Genomic DNA, 14,131 nt, shown 5'->3' with positions numbered 1-14,131 from the left:
ATAGTGCACATTTCAAGACTGGTTTTTATTTGGGGGCCCTACGTAAACCAATCTCAACAGACTAATTATTCCAGTAAGGTGTTCTCTAAGTGAGAGAGCTACTATATTTGAAACAGTGTCTAATCTCTTACCTATTTAGAGCCAGGTACTATCTATGGACAATGCAGCCTCATCCGGAACAAAATAACTGAAGGATTCTGTAAACTCCAAAGGATTTCATAAGAACCATACCCAGATTGCTTTTCTAAAAGTGGCGATGGGTTGAACAAAGCCATCTTTTTTCTTAACCTCATCTTTAATATGTACAATACACATTCCAAAACTGTTGGTTAGAATTGTGTGGCCACAAGCAGGGATGACAGTCAACAGCTATAGGCACAGGCATCCGCCAATCAATTTGGATGATGACCATAAACAAGGTGGCCATTTTGGTGCGTCCTGGCTGAGTGTCAGCTTACAGTGTGATGCCATGGTCCTCTGGACACCCTCCTCAGCAGCAGGTATCTGCTGCTTTCTCATCACATTTGTACGGTTTGGGGTTGACTGAGACCCTCGCTCCCACCAGTAAGTTGCTAGTGTCTTTGCTATAAGCTTGGCGGAAGGAAATCATTATAAACTGAATTCTCTTCCTTGTACAATCAATATGAGACACTGTTCTCACTGACTAATGGGTTGGAGTGGCCACAGCTGATCAGCCAGGAGAGGATTGGAAAGCGTAGCTCCTTTCTTACACCCTTGTGTGTCACCTCCATCTTCTGTCCTATCCTCTCTCCCTCCACAGCACGTCCACCTTCTATCACCCGTGCCATTCCTGCTGCCTCCCCTGCCTTTCCTTTCCATCAGCTGTCAGGTTCCTGGCATCCATTGGGCTCCTCCCCTCGCTTGGCCACTACACCTGCTGCTCCGGCGGCCAGTTAGGGCAAAAGTGCAGCTTTGAGAAAAAAGGGAAAAAGAATGAGGATGTTCTATCACCATTTGTCGAGACCCAGGTCTGGATCCAAGGCCTTGTCCTATGGGTCCCCGAAGCTGGCTCCAGACTCTCCAGGATCCATTCTTCTGTACTCCGTCCCTAGCCTTCATCTTGCCCAAGTTGACCTGGCACCCCATACCTGCTCCAGGTCCAGACCTGGCTTCACCCACCCTCTTCTTCCCACTGGCTCTGTTCTCAGCCACCTCCTGCCCTAATCATTCAAACTCAAAGGAACCAAACATCTGTTTCTGTGCTGCTGGATCCAGAGGACCAAGTCAGAGCACCCCCTAGTGGTCAGGAGAAGTGGCACCCTTGACATCCCCCAGAGGTCAGACCTTCAGAGGTCAGTGAAGGATGATGCCAAATAGGACGTTCTTCACATACTTCCTACCTTCCGGCTTTAATGTGTTTCCTCTGCTGTTACTTCCCTCTCTTCCCAGTGGGTGGAGTGTGCTGGCGGGGTTCCTGGAGTAAAGGACCCCCTACCAGATCCTAAACCTTCTCCTTCACTCTCTTCTGACACCTCCTCCGCTTCACAGTGTCCACAGCAGTTTGACAAGGTCACATATTCGTCTGTTTTAAAGAGCACAGATTATTCTGCCACAGGGCGAGGGAACTACAGGATATCAATCGAGTCCAAAATCAGTAAATACCTATAATCCCTTTTTTGTCAGTGAACGGTTATTGAGCCTGTGTGCAGCTGGTGTCGCTGACCATTTTCCACTCATCCTTAAAAGAACGTTAGCAGCAGTGTGAATGTCTCCACTTTACAGATGAGGACACTGAGGCCTAGACAATTGAAGCACTTTGCCCAACTTAACATGACCAGTAAATGGTGAATGTAAACTTGACCCAGGTCTGTAGAACCCAAAGCACCTCCCATGAATCTCTGCACCAAGACTCCTCCCATCAAGCAGGATCAAGACAATCCCTTTGATTTGGTTTAAAGGCATCTGTCTCTTCCAAGCTTCCCCTGTTGTAGTTCAGGGTTAGCAAGTGGCTTCTAAGCCTCACTGTGGCTCACAATCCTGCAGGGCCCCAAGTGTCCCCCAAGATTTCAAGCAGATCCGCTCTTTCTTATCCTTACCCACACCATTTCTTTGTGCAGTTACATGACCTATGTTTATCATTGTAATCCCCAAAGATTCAGTGCTTTCAAAGTTTCCAAGGGTGTTTACATCACTGCCTCTCACCCTGACCCTCTGTCCCTTCAAAGCTCACTCAAATTTCTCCAACCAGATTCATTTTTACCTCTGTGCATGAAACCCTGTGAAGCCCTCAAGGTACAAATCCTTTCTTTGTCCCCCATTTCCTGTTAGTAGTAAATAGGCTTCATTCACCCTCCTACACCTTCCAGAGTTCCAAAGAGCAGATTCAAACAGTTGCTAATCAGAGAGGGGAAGGAATGCAGAAACAAAGGAGGAACAATCAAGAAACAATAGTGCATCGATGGGGCAGGGCCCTGGTGCCTCCTCAAGGAATATACATAACAATATCTCTGATCTCTTCGGCAGGAACTAGGCCCTCCACCCAGGTGGAGGATGGTAATTTCCAGGCTGAGCACAGGATTCCTGAAACACCACCCTGTTCCCTCCCCACCAACCAGTCAGAGCAAAGTCACACACCCTGCAGCCCTCACCCCAAATTTTGCCTATAAAAACTTCTCCCCCCAGTACCATCGGGGAGTTCAGGGTTTTTGACACAAGCCACCCGTTCTCCTTGCCCGGCCCTGCAGTAAACCTTTCTCTGCTCCACATTCAGATGTTTCGGTTTATTTGGCCTCACTCTGCATCCAGCACGTGAACTTGCGTTCAGCAACATGCACTCTTAGGACCCATTGGTTATTCATACAGCGCGCCCCACAGCACCATGCAGAATAGAGAGCCCATGCCCTGCACACAGTCAGGGCTTAATAAATGTTCAAAACGACCAAACAGGAGTTTCTTTTGTCCATTCCAGATTCCTGCTCCCTTCAACCCCTGTCAGGGGATTTTCTCTACGTTTTTACTTAACAAATCTGTTACAACCCCATTACTCCAGCTTAGCCAGAGTGGGATTTAGGGTTATTTCCAAATCCATTTAAAATAAAGAGTGGGTGTGGGTGGTGTAAGGCCAACTGGCCCGAGGCAGGGGAACACAATCAGATTCACAGGTTGCATCAGACAGAAATTCTCCGGACCACCCAGTTCCATAAACTGCCCTGGAGACATTCAGGACCACCCAGTTCCAGGAACTGACCTGGGGACTTTGAACCCAGCCCAGCCTTCCCGCCTTTCGAGGGGCGGGACTAACGGTCCCCCAGGATACCCGAAAAGACCACCAAATAAGGAATACCCTGCGCCCTCCCAGATTCACCACACCCCTTTCCCTTCTTCCCCTATAAAATCTTGCCCAACCCTCACCCAGGTGCGACTCCTCTGGCCCCTTTATCTCGGACCGGTGAACCTCGCCCGGGAGCGCTCCCTAATAAAGCTCACTTGAAACTTTCCTCTGTTTCGCGCCGCCGTTTGTTAAGATCCGACCTTACAGGTGGGGTGAAGAGTTCCGACCTGACCTGAGAATTCTCACCCTGGGCTTTTCAGGAAAATAGATCTCCATAGCAACTCTTACTGTATATTATGGGATGAAATGTGTCCCCTCAAAATTTGTACGTTGAAGTCTTAACTTCCAGTACCTCAGAATGTGACAGTGTTTGGAGTAGGGTCTTTGCAGAGGTAATCAAGTTAAAATGAGTGGAAATTACACTTTCTTATTAAAGTGGTCCCTAGGGCTTCCCTGGTGATGCAGTGGTTGAGAGTCCGCCTGCCGATGCAGGGGACACGGGCTCGTGCCCCGGTCCGGGAAGATCCCACATGTCGCGGAGCGGCTAGGCCCGTGAGCCATGGCCGCTGAGCCTGCGCGTCCGGAGCCTGTGCTCCACAACGGGAGAGGCCACAACAGTGAGAGGCCCGCGTACCGCAAAAAAAAAAAAAAAAAAAAAAAAGAAGAATGGGAAATTTAGACAAAGACATGTACAGAAGGTGATGTGAAGACACAGGGACACACCTTGATCTCAGACTTCTAGCCTCCAGAACTGTAAGACAATACATTTCTGTTGTTTAAGTCCCCCAGTTTGTGGCACTTTGTTTTGGCAGCCCTAATAAACTAATACACCCTAGGACTCCACAGCCCATGGTGGAATATCCAAGTGTCATTTATTTCCTGAGTATTTACCTGCATTAGGTAAGCTAAAGAAGATAGCCCAGGGAATTCCCAAGAAGACAGCCCAGGGAATTCCCTGGCGGTACGGTCCGGTGGTTAGGACTCCATGCTTCCACTGCCGGAGGCCCAGGTTCATTCCCTGGTCAGGGAACTAAGATCCTGCAAGCCTCCTCGCAGTGCAGCTAAAAAAAAAAAAAAAAGAAGAAGATAACCCAGCAATTGTGCATTCACACTCCTGGGAGAAGAAGAATAGTCATGACAGCTACCATTTCTGAAGCATTTAATGCGTGTATCAGTAATGAGATAATGATCAATACAATAGTGTGTATAATCACTATACTAGGTGCTTTGCAAACACTATCTTAGTTAATCCTCCCAGCCCCCCAGTTGAGGCAGACGTTGTTATCCTCAGTTGACAGTGGTAGAAATTGAGGCTCAGAGATGTTTAGGTAAGTTGCCCAGCAACCTGCTTCTCAAGGCTCGACTGTGACCTGTTGGAGGTCCGTTGTGCTCTTCTTCCATGGGGCACATGCCCCTTCTTTTGTTCCAGCGTCCACCCCAGTGCACGGGGCTTTGACCATCCTGCCTAGTCCTGTGGTCACTCTTGGCGGTGCCATTTCTCTCTCTGGTGGTTTGAGGATGAGCGTGTGATGAAATTCTGGACAGTGAGACACAGAGGAAGTCGGCTGGAAGGCTTGTAGAAAAGGGTTCTTACTATGGAGAAGTTGCACCAAGAAGAAGCAGTTCATTCTCTCCTGCTGGATGTTACTGATCTGTATATGATGTCAGGATGGGGGCAACCATCTTGTAACAATGAGGGGAGGTCCCCTGAGGAGAATACCCTAGAGGTAGAAGGAGGGTAAAGGGCCAGGTGATGACTTCACTTCATATTTCTCATTTTCTGAGGTCATAAATCCACTTACCGCTCAACCCGTTTTGTGTTGTTTTCTGCTACTGATAGCCAAAATCATACCAATATGCCACTTCTACACATATGCTTTGATTTTCCACAGTTCTTATATCGTATTATTAGAACTAATAACTTTACATTGACTGCCATGGAGTTTCAAAGGCCCAACAGAGAGAAATGGCATTCTTTTCTTATTGAGGTAAGCTATACATAACATAAAATTTCCCATTTTAACCATTTTCAAGTGTACAGTTCTGTGACATTAAGTACATTCACCTTGTTGTGCACTCATGACCAGCACCCACCTCCAGAAATTTTTCATCATCCCACACTGAGACTCTGCACTCGTTAAACAATAATGTCCCATTCTTCCACCTCCCAGCACCTGGCAACCACCATCCTACGTTCTGTTTCTATGAATTTGACTTCGGGTACCTCATGTAAATGGAATCATACAGTATGATCCCTTTGTAACTGGCTTATTTCACTTCACATAATGTCCTCAAGGTTCATCCATGTTGTAGCCTATATCAGAATTTGCTTCCTTTTTAAGGCCAAATAATATACCATTGCATGTATAGACCACATTTAATTTATCCATTCATCAAATAGACATTTGAGTTGCTTGTACCTTTTGGCTATTGTGAATAATGCTGTTATGAACATAAGTGTACAAATATCTGAGTCCTTGTTTTCAATTCTGCTGAGTACATACCCAGAAATGGCATTGCTGATTGCTGGATCATATGGTAGTTCTTTTGTTTTGTTTTAGGAACTGCCATACAGTTTTCCACAGCAGCTGCACCATTTTCCATTTGAACCAACAGTACGCAAGGGCTTCAATTTCTCCGTATGGTTGCCAACATTTGTTTCTGGTTGTTTGTTTGTTTTTACTGCCAGTCTAATGGGTGTGAAGTGATGTGTCTCATTGTAATTTTGATTTGCATTTCTCTGATAATTAGTGATGTTAAGCATCTTGTCATGTGCTTATTGATCATTTGTAGATCTTCTTCGGAGAAATGTCTATTCAAGTCTTTTGCCCATTTTTAAATTAGGTTGTTTGGTTTTTGTTTGAGTTTTAGGCATTTTTATATATTCTAGATTTTAATCCCTTATTAAATATGTGATTTGCAAATATTTTCTCCCATTCTGTGGGATGCCCTTCCACTCCACTGATAGTGCCCTTTGATACACAAGAGAGAAATAGCATTTCTTTTGGCAATTTCTCTAAATAATACGGAGAGCCTATCTGTTCTTCAAAACACCCCAAAATCTATCCCTGAATTAAGTCAGACCAGCAGAGCTAGACACCTATCTGATTCATATTGTCCCCTATTATTCATCCATTCACCCACTCAGCCTTATTCAGTACTGAGCTCCTCTCACTTGATATACCTTGAATTGTGTGCTGATACTGTGTGAGGTACATTAAAAGAACTGGCCCTGTGATAGGTGTTGCTGGGTTCTTGGTATGGATGTTGCCAGTAGTGTAAAGACTTTTGTACCGTGTCCCAGTTAGGAAGACCCGTGAGACAGATTTCCCTGTGGTCTCCTATCAGGGATATTTGTGTTTCTTCCTGAGCCACTGACCATGAATACAACCTATCATCCTCCCCTCCTCACAGTGGCTGCTGGAAAGTCTTCAAACCCCACTCATGTGCAACTTCTAGCAGGCAAATTGGACTGCTAGAAGTCCATCTTGACTTTAATGTAATAAACTCAGTCCAGCTCCGTCTTAACTTCCTAATTTTATTTTTCCTTTGCCTCAGTAAAAAGCTACTTATCTTCCTCCATTTTAGTCATCATTTATGCTGCCTTAAATTCTTTTTAAAACAAAAATAACATAAATGAATAATCAAACATTGTCACTCACTATCAGTACATCCTATATAATTTGTAGATATATGTATACGTATAGCTGATTCACTTTGCCGTACAGCAGAGACTAACACAACATTGTAAAGCAACTATGCTCCAATTAAAAAAAAAATGAAAATGTGGGTCCCCTGCCCCAAAGTTATTAAAAATTTCAAGATGGTGACAGCAGAGCATTAAGCCAAGCATAGGACCCTTCAGAGTGTGGGGCCCCGTGTGACTGTGCAGGTCACACGTCCCTGAAGCCAGCCCAGCCAACTACCGTAATTCTCAAAAAACATGGGAAATAGACACCATTTATTCTACCATTTAGTAATGACATTATGTTCGCTTATCTCTTAAAGTTTGTTCAAGAACCACTTAAGACCCAATTTGCATTGTGTACGCTGTTGCGTTGGAGAATGCAGAGGCAGAGAGGTGGGAAAATCAAAGATGTCTTTGGAGATTATATTTAACTAAAACTAATTATTCTATGAAATTATTCTCGGTTAGCTTCTCGGTTCACCGATCTCTGGTTCATATTTGCATTTCCCCACAGACCGATGCCGTCATACAATAGGGTCTCCAGCGTTTGCTGGCTGGCTGGCTGGCTGGTGGTTGGATGCAGATAGGCTGCATTTAGGAAACAGAAGAGAAGGTTAGGAAAGCACTTTGGGTTTTGATTTGAGGATGTATATATAGAGTAGTAGACTTGGTTTGGTAGGAAATGAAAAGCAGGATGGTTTTTGAGAAAGACTGTGACACGGTAAAGCTGATCTGGCTCCAGTGTAGAGGATGATGAATTGAAGGGCAGAGATAATGGAGGCAAGAAGCTCAGCTAGAGAGCCCTTACCCAGGGCCCCCCGAAGGTGATTAGGACCTGAATTGGACTGGAAGCAGTGAGAGTGTGATCATCATAACAACGGTACCTACTTCTTTACAGCTATCATGCCTTTTCACCCCACTGTTTCATTTGCTTCTTCAATAATCTTGCTAGGAACCTTTTATCACATTTTATAGAATTGCAAATTGATTCTCAGAAGGTGTGAATGATTTCCCCAGGTCAGCATAATTAAAGACCAGGTTAGCATTATCCCTCAAGGCAACGCTCTTCCTTGTCCACCGGTGGAGTTCCACCTGACTACACAGTAGAATCTCGGGATAAACTTTTAAACAATAAGCTGTCTAGGCTCCACCCCAGATATTCTGATATAATTGGCCTTGAGTGAGGCCCAAGGGAGTTTTTGAAAGCTCTCCAGGGATTCTAATTTGCAGCCAGGTTGAGAATCTCTCAGCACTAACTGGACCACTTAGGGTAGGGGGTCTGGCTGAAAATGAGAGACAAGGGGAGATAACATGGATGAGACTTGATGACTAATTGCAGAAAGATACCAATGGGATGACAAGGTTTTTAGCCTAAGGACTAAACTTCTCAGTAACCTCATCTACACTGCCCAGGATGGATACACTACACCTAGAACAGCTGCATTCAGGGTGAGAATTAAAGGAAAATGGCTGCTTTGGATGTGATCTAAAACAGTCATCTACAGAGGGTAACAAGGAAGCATATGACATGTGTATATGGGGAGAGGGGTAGCAATGTGGAGGATGCTTCCTCTGAATTGTCCCACAGGCTTCCAATCAGTGGCACTAAATTGTGTCCCTAGAGACATCCCACTAGAAAGTTTCCATCTTGGATTCTCACAATTCTGCCCAGATGAGTGGTCCAGGGAAAACAACCTGGATGGTGTCAACAGTAGCAGTGTCATCCCTTAGATTTAAGGCAGTCAGTAAAGGAGGATGGCTGGAGAGGAAGATGGATTTAGGAGTCAAAAACATTTGAGAGGCCGGTAATGTATCCAGGTGGAAAAGATCAGCAGGCAATTGGAGATGTGAGACAATCACTAAGGGTTGGTCTGGATTAGATTTTAAAGCAACCCAGGTAGAAATTGGTGTGAATGAGATCACCAAGGAACTCCATAAAGAAAGAGAAGAGGTCCAAGGACCAAACCGTGAAGAATGGCTGTCTTTAGGGGTTTGGGTGAGAAAGAGGAAGCACACAGGTGCTTTCTTTGTAGTGCTAGCCCACCTTTCCTGATTCATCTCCCACCAGTTTCTGACGTGCATCACAGAGGCAGATCACTGACACTGCCCTCTTTCCTGAACATGACTTTCACTTTTCCATCTCCTTGTTCTTTCTCCTGAAATGTTATTTCTCTTCTCCATATGCACATATATGCCCAGTTCTCTGCAAGACCCATCTCAAATGCCACACACCTCCATCGGAGGTTTTCACTGTTCTCCCACGGGGGTGTGACCGCTCCTTTCTTTAGCCTTCATTGTACCTCTTTGCGAAGCTCTAATGCACTGTTATAGTATGGACTGCTGTAACAAATTATACCCAAATTTAGCAGCTTAAAAAACTATCTATTATTGCTCCTAGTTTCTGGGGGTCAGGAATCCAGGAGCGGCTAAGTTAGGTGGTTCTGGCCCAGGATCCCTCATGTGGTTGCAAGGTGTCAGCTGGGGCTGAGATGGGCCAAGATGGTGCCCTCAAAATATTATCTCTAACACAGATAAGGCAGGAGATCCTGAGTGCATCAAAAAGGGTGGTGCGTCCCCGTAAGTAGATGGAGAAGAAACAGGAACCCCACCCTGGGTGGAAGACCTGACATATTATCAGCCAGACTTCTGGCTCTCTTCCCTGGGTCCCAACTACACCCAACTGAAGACACAAAAGTTTTCGGCAGCTTCATAGATGGCTTTCTCTCCCACCTTCGTGGAGACTGGTCCTGCTCTACACTCTTCTACTCTCGAGGCCAGAGATGCTTAAAGCTGCCAGCCTTCTCCTCCTCACTCTTATTCTCCTGGCAAAGGTGAAAGAAGGGAAGGATGTAATAAAGCCTCTACTCAGAGAAGCCATTCCTCTGTCTTTGTTTTACACCCTTCCTAACTAGTCACGGGATGACACTAGCTTCTACCAAGCCAAATCAAAGAACCCTGATGCAAACTCTGGAACTCAGACCCAACTCAAGCTCTTTGAGGTCATGGATCTCACGGATCACACCTCTACACCTACCTCACAGTGGATCCTCCATGAATGTTTAAAATTTTGATTTTTTTCTTTCTCTTTTTTAAAAATTATAGTTAATTTACAATATTGTGTTAGTTTCTGGTGTATAGCAAAGTGATTCAGTTATATATATATATATATATATATATATATATATATAGTCTTTGTTTTTTCGATTCTTTTCTATTATAGTTTATTACAAGATATTGAATATACTTCCCTGTGCTATACAGTAAATCCTTTTTGTTTATACAGGTTTGAATTTTAATAAAGTAAAGAGAGGCTTAGTAGTGAAGTACTGAAGTTAGTAAGTGTAGCTGCCACTTCCAAATACTTACCAGTGCCGGTAAGGGGCGAGCCGGGACCACTTCGAAGGAATAGCGTCATCGAGAGAAGTCTCCAAGGCTGGGAGAGACCTAAATGTGTTTGTACACTGAGAAGGAAGAAGATACTGTAGAGTTAAAAAAGAAGTCTATTTATTTGACCCATATATTTACTTAAGGTTGACCTAAAAACTGAATTTGTTTAAAAATGTAAGTTCACAAGCATTCATGGGACACACACACGCACACATGCACACATATATATACATGTACGTGTATGTATGTATACATGCACACACAGTTAAATATGTGGTTAAGAAAGAAGATAATTTCAATAAATTCCAGATAGCAAAAATTGTGTAGGTCCTAATCTCTTACAACGACAATTGAAAAAAGTAATAAAAGTTTAAACAAAAAACCCTTCATTATTTGACAACAAATACACTTCCTATTATGTTACCATAAAAATACAAACTGTTTAGAAGAAACAGAAATTAGAACCATACATATTAAAACTTAAGGTATTTAGCCAAAATTGTACCCAAAAACAAATTAAAAAGTTTAAAAAACTCTCACTGTTATTCAGGAAAGGTTGAAAAGAGAAAATATAACCATTTGAATTTGGAAGCTAGAGAAAGATCATATGATAACTAAAATGAAGGAAAGGAAGAAAATAAAAGAGGTAGAAATCCCAAAATAATAACATTAGGGACTGGTCAGCAAATTCAAGAGCTTTATATTTGAGGAAAAATAAGCATAATAGGCCATGTTTTACAAATTGAATGAAGAAACAAATAGAAATATTTAGAAATGATAAAGTAAGCAACAACTAACATGGAAGGAAATTTAAATAGATTAGCATAGACATGCATATGAAATTCTCATACCATGTTCAACTCTAGCTAAGAAATTTCAAAATCTGGCCATTTGCTGAAAAAGTGTAAATTTCCAAAACTGAAACCAGAGATAATATAATGTACTAGAGCAATAACAATAATATAAACTGAAAAAACTATTAAAGAACTACTTCCCCCCAAAAGTTCCAGAACCAAATCATTTTACTAATAGATTCTTTCAAATTCTCAAGGAATGAAAATTCACATCCTCCATGATTTGTTCCAAAGCATGTAAAAAATGGAAATTACTCCACTTGTTTTGTAATCCTTCCCTTTGCTTTTTTTTTACCCCATCTTTCACCATTTATTTATTTTATTGGTCTTTTACACTCAGTTAACCTCCTATTCTATCAAACACTGCCTCACAAAAATGGTTTAAAAAATGTTTTTGCTTCTGAGGAGCTTTTAATAGGCCGTGAAACATGTTTATAGATAAGAAGTAAACAGGAAGATGCTTTTCTCATCCTTTCCAGAATCCAAACTTTCAATAATAAATATCTACAATGTGGGCGACACCTACCCTGCTTTTTAAGAAAGGCAAATGGTTTGTGAATATTATGATGTCTTTTTGTATTTTAACTTTAATATGTAATTTGTTTGGCTTTGTTTAGTTTATTTAATGTCTTTCCTTTTTAAAATCTCTGCTGATACTCAAAAGGGAAGGCCAAAATCTTGACTTTCCAATTCTTCCACTTGCAATGACTTTATAACCATGAATGTTGTTCCTTACCAATTTTTTTCCTGAATACCAACTGCTTAATATTCTACATCAACCCTCAATAAACACGTCAGAGTTATGAGCAAGTGAAGAAAACTGCTTGACTCCAGGAAGAAGGTTGCCATCATGGTTGGCGCACTTGCTGGAAAACTGAACAATGTGGAAACCTCAGAAATAATTTCTAATTTGCAGAACTGTGCTCACCAATTTCAAGGGCAAAACTAGTGAGAAGAAAATTTTGCTACCATAGTTCTCTGTTGTGCCTCTTCCATGGGGGCTGTAAGAGGAGTATTTTCGCCAACCACCCATCCAGAAAGATTTGAATCCTTCCAAAAGGCAAGGGGCACAGATTTGCTGAAAGCATTCATAGTTAATTCAATGCAGCCAAAATCATTCATCTTTGAACTTTTCAGCACCTGGACCATGGATAGGTATTCCCTTCCCTCTGCCTCCTTTGAATTTTGTTCTTCCCATGGACCTAACTGCATTTATGTTAACACACACAAATGCACACACAACACACTTACACACGCTTTAGATGTTTGCTGGAAGGTACAGCTCAATTTTTTTTTCCTCGGGGCCGAAAACAGCAACTAGCACATAGTTTACACTTAATAAATGTTACCTGAAACTAAAGCAAATCAAATTGAATTGAATCTAGCTAAAATAGAAGTATGAAGAAAAAGCTATGGGAGCAACAGAGGAAAGCAGTTTCTAATCCCACCTGGGGGAATTAGAAAAAGTCAAAACAAAATGTGTCCTGAGGAGTTATACAAACCATGTGACAATGTAATTTAATTGTATGGAGCAAACATTTATTTAATTTTAATAATAACTGCTTACACATCTTTACACAGCACTTTAATCTCTGAAATCCTTCCAGACACTCAATAATTTAATTTTCTAGATCACATTCTTCAAAAATCATGCACGTTGATTTAATGTTCCCAACAGAGTAGTCAAATGAAAATAGAAACAAATTGAAGACAGCACAAAGTTCGGGACTCCCCTTCACATTATTCGGACCACCCACTACACAAGAGGTGGAACCTAGAGGAGACAGCTGGCCCTGATTCTGTCTCTGAGAAATGGGAACCAGTCAAGCCAATGTGGACACCAACATCACCTTCTGTGCACAAGGGAGATCGTCTAAGAATTCCTCAGATCCTCTGGGCCATACGTGCAAAGTAACAGCATCAAAGCTCAACACTGGCTATTCTTCTCAGCACGTACTTCTATAGTCATTTCTTTCTTTCCTAGTAAACTGAAGAACTCCCAAGATTTATATTAGGCTTTGAAGAACTCTCTGATCACATGCAGTGAAGTTTCTGCCCTGGAATATACCTGTGCTATGGTCTATGTATCTGTGAACAGATGTTTAATGGGGCTTTCCGTGTTGAAATATATTGTGAGGACAGCCCAATGCTGAGAAAAATCAGAGCAAAATCCCTGTCGTCCATCTGCAGCTTAAGTAAGAAAGACTAGAAATAGGAAAGAATAATTGGAGAAAGTTACTAAGTGGCAGAGGGAGAGCTTCCTCCCACTCCAGGCTGGAAGTGTGTGGCCATTGAGAGACCCCTCACAGAGGCTGGGGAGGGGGGTCTTCAAGAAGATGGTGGGAAGGCAAGGAAAGGGGAAAGAAGGGAAAGAACCAGCCCTTCCTGACTGTGTCTCTTGAGCAGAGGCGAGGCCAGAGGTGGGGAAGGAAGAAGCTTTGGATTGAATGGGAGAATGAAGTTTTGATTTAGACTAGAGCAGACATTTTAACTCTTGAAAAATGAGTCACAGCTACCCAAGTGAGATGATTCTTATCACTGAAAGCCACCCAAAAGCCATGAGACTTGTCCGTGGTGCTGTCATAGATCAGGAAACAGAGCTGACAAAGCCGTGAGGGGAAAAATAACTAATGCCATGTCCTATTTGCATCCACTAAGATCATCCCATTCAGTAAACTGGTTACATTGCCCTAAAACATCACCTCACTTGTCCTAACGTGGCCAAAATAACTATGCTGCTACACGGTCGATTCTGTTTGCTGTTGTAGTGATCCAGTTGGCTTAACCACACGGCGTTCCAGACAATTGTGCACACAGAACGCTGACTGAATGGCTGTGTGTAGATGCAGCTTTTGACTTGTTTCCCTTTTTTCTCATAATATAGCTCTCAATAAAACTAAATAATGAAAT

The sequence above is a fragment of the Pseudorca crassidens genome, chromosome 12, assembly GCF_039906515.1.
Source record: "Pseudorca crassidens isolate mPseCra1 chromosome 12, mPseCra1.hap1, whole genome shotgun sequence".
NCBI classification, from domain to species: Eukaryota; Metazoa; Chordata; class Mammalia; order Artiodactyla; family Delphinidae; genus Pseudorca; species Pseudorca crassidens.
This window is presented reverse-complemented; position numbering follows the sequence as displayed.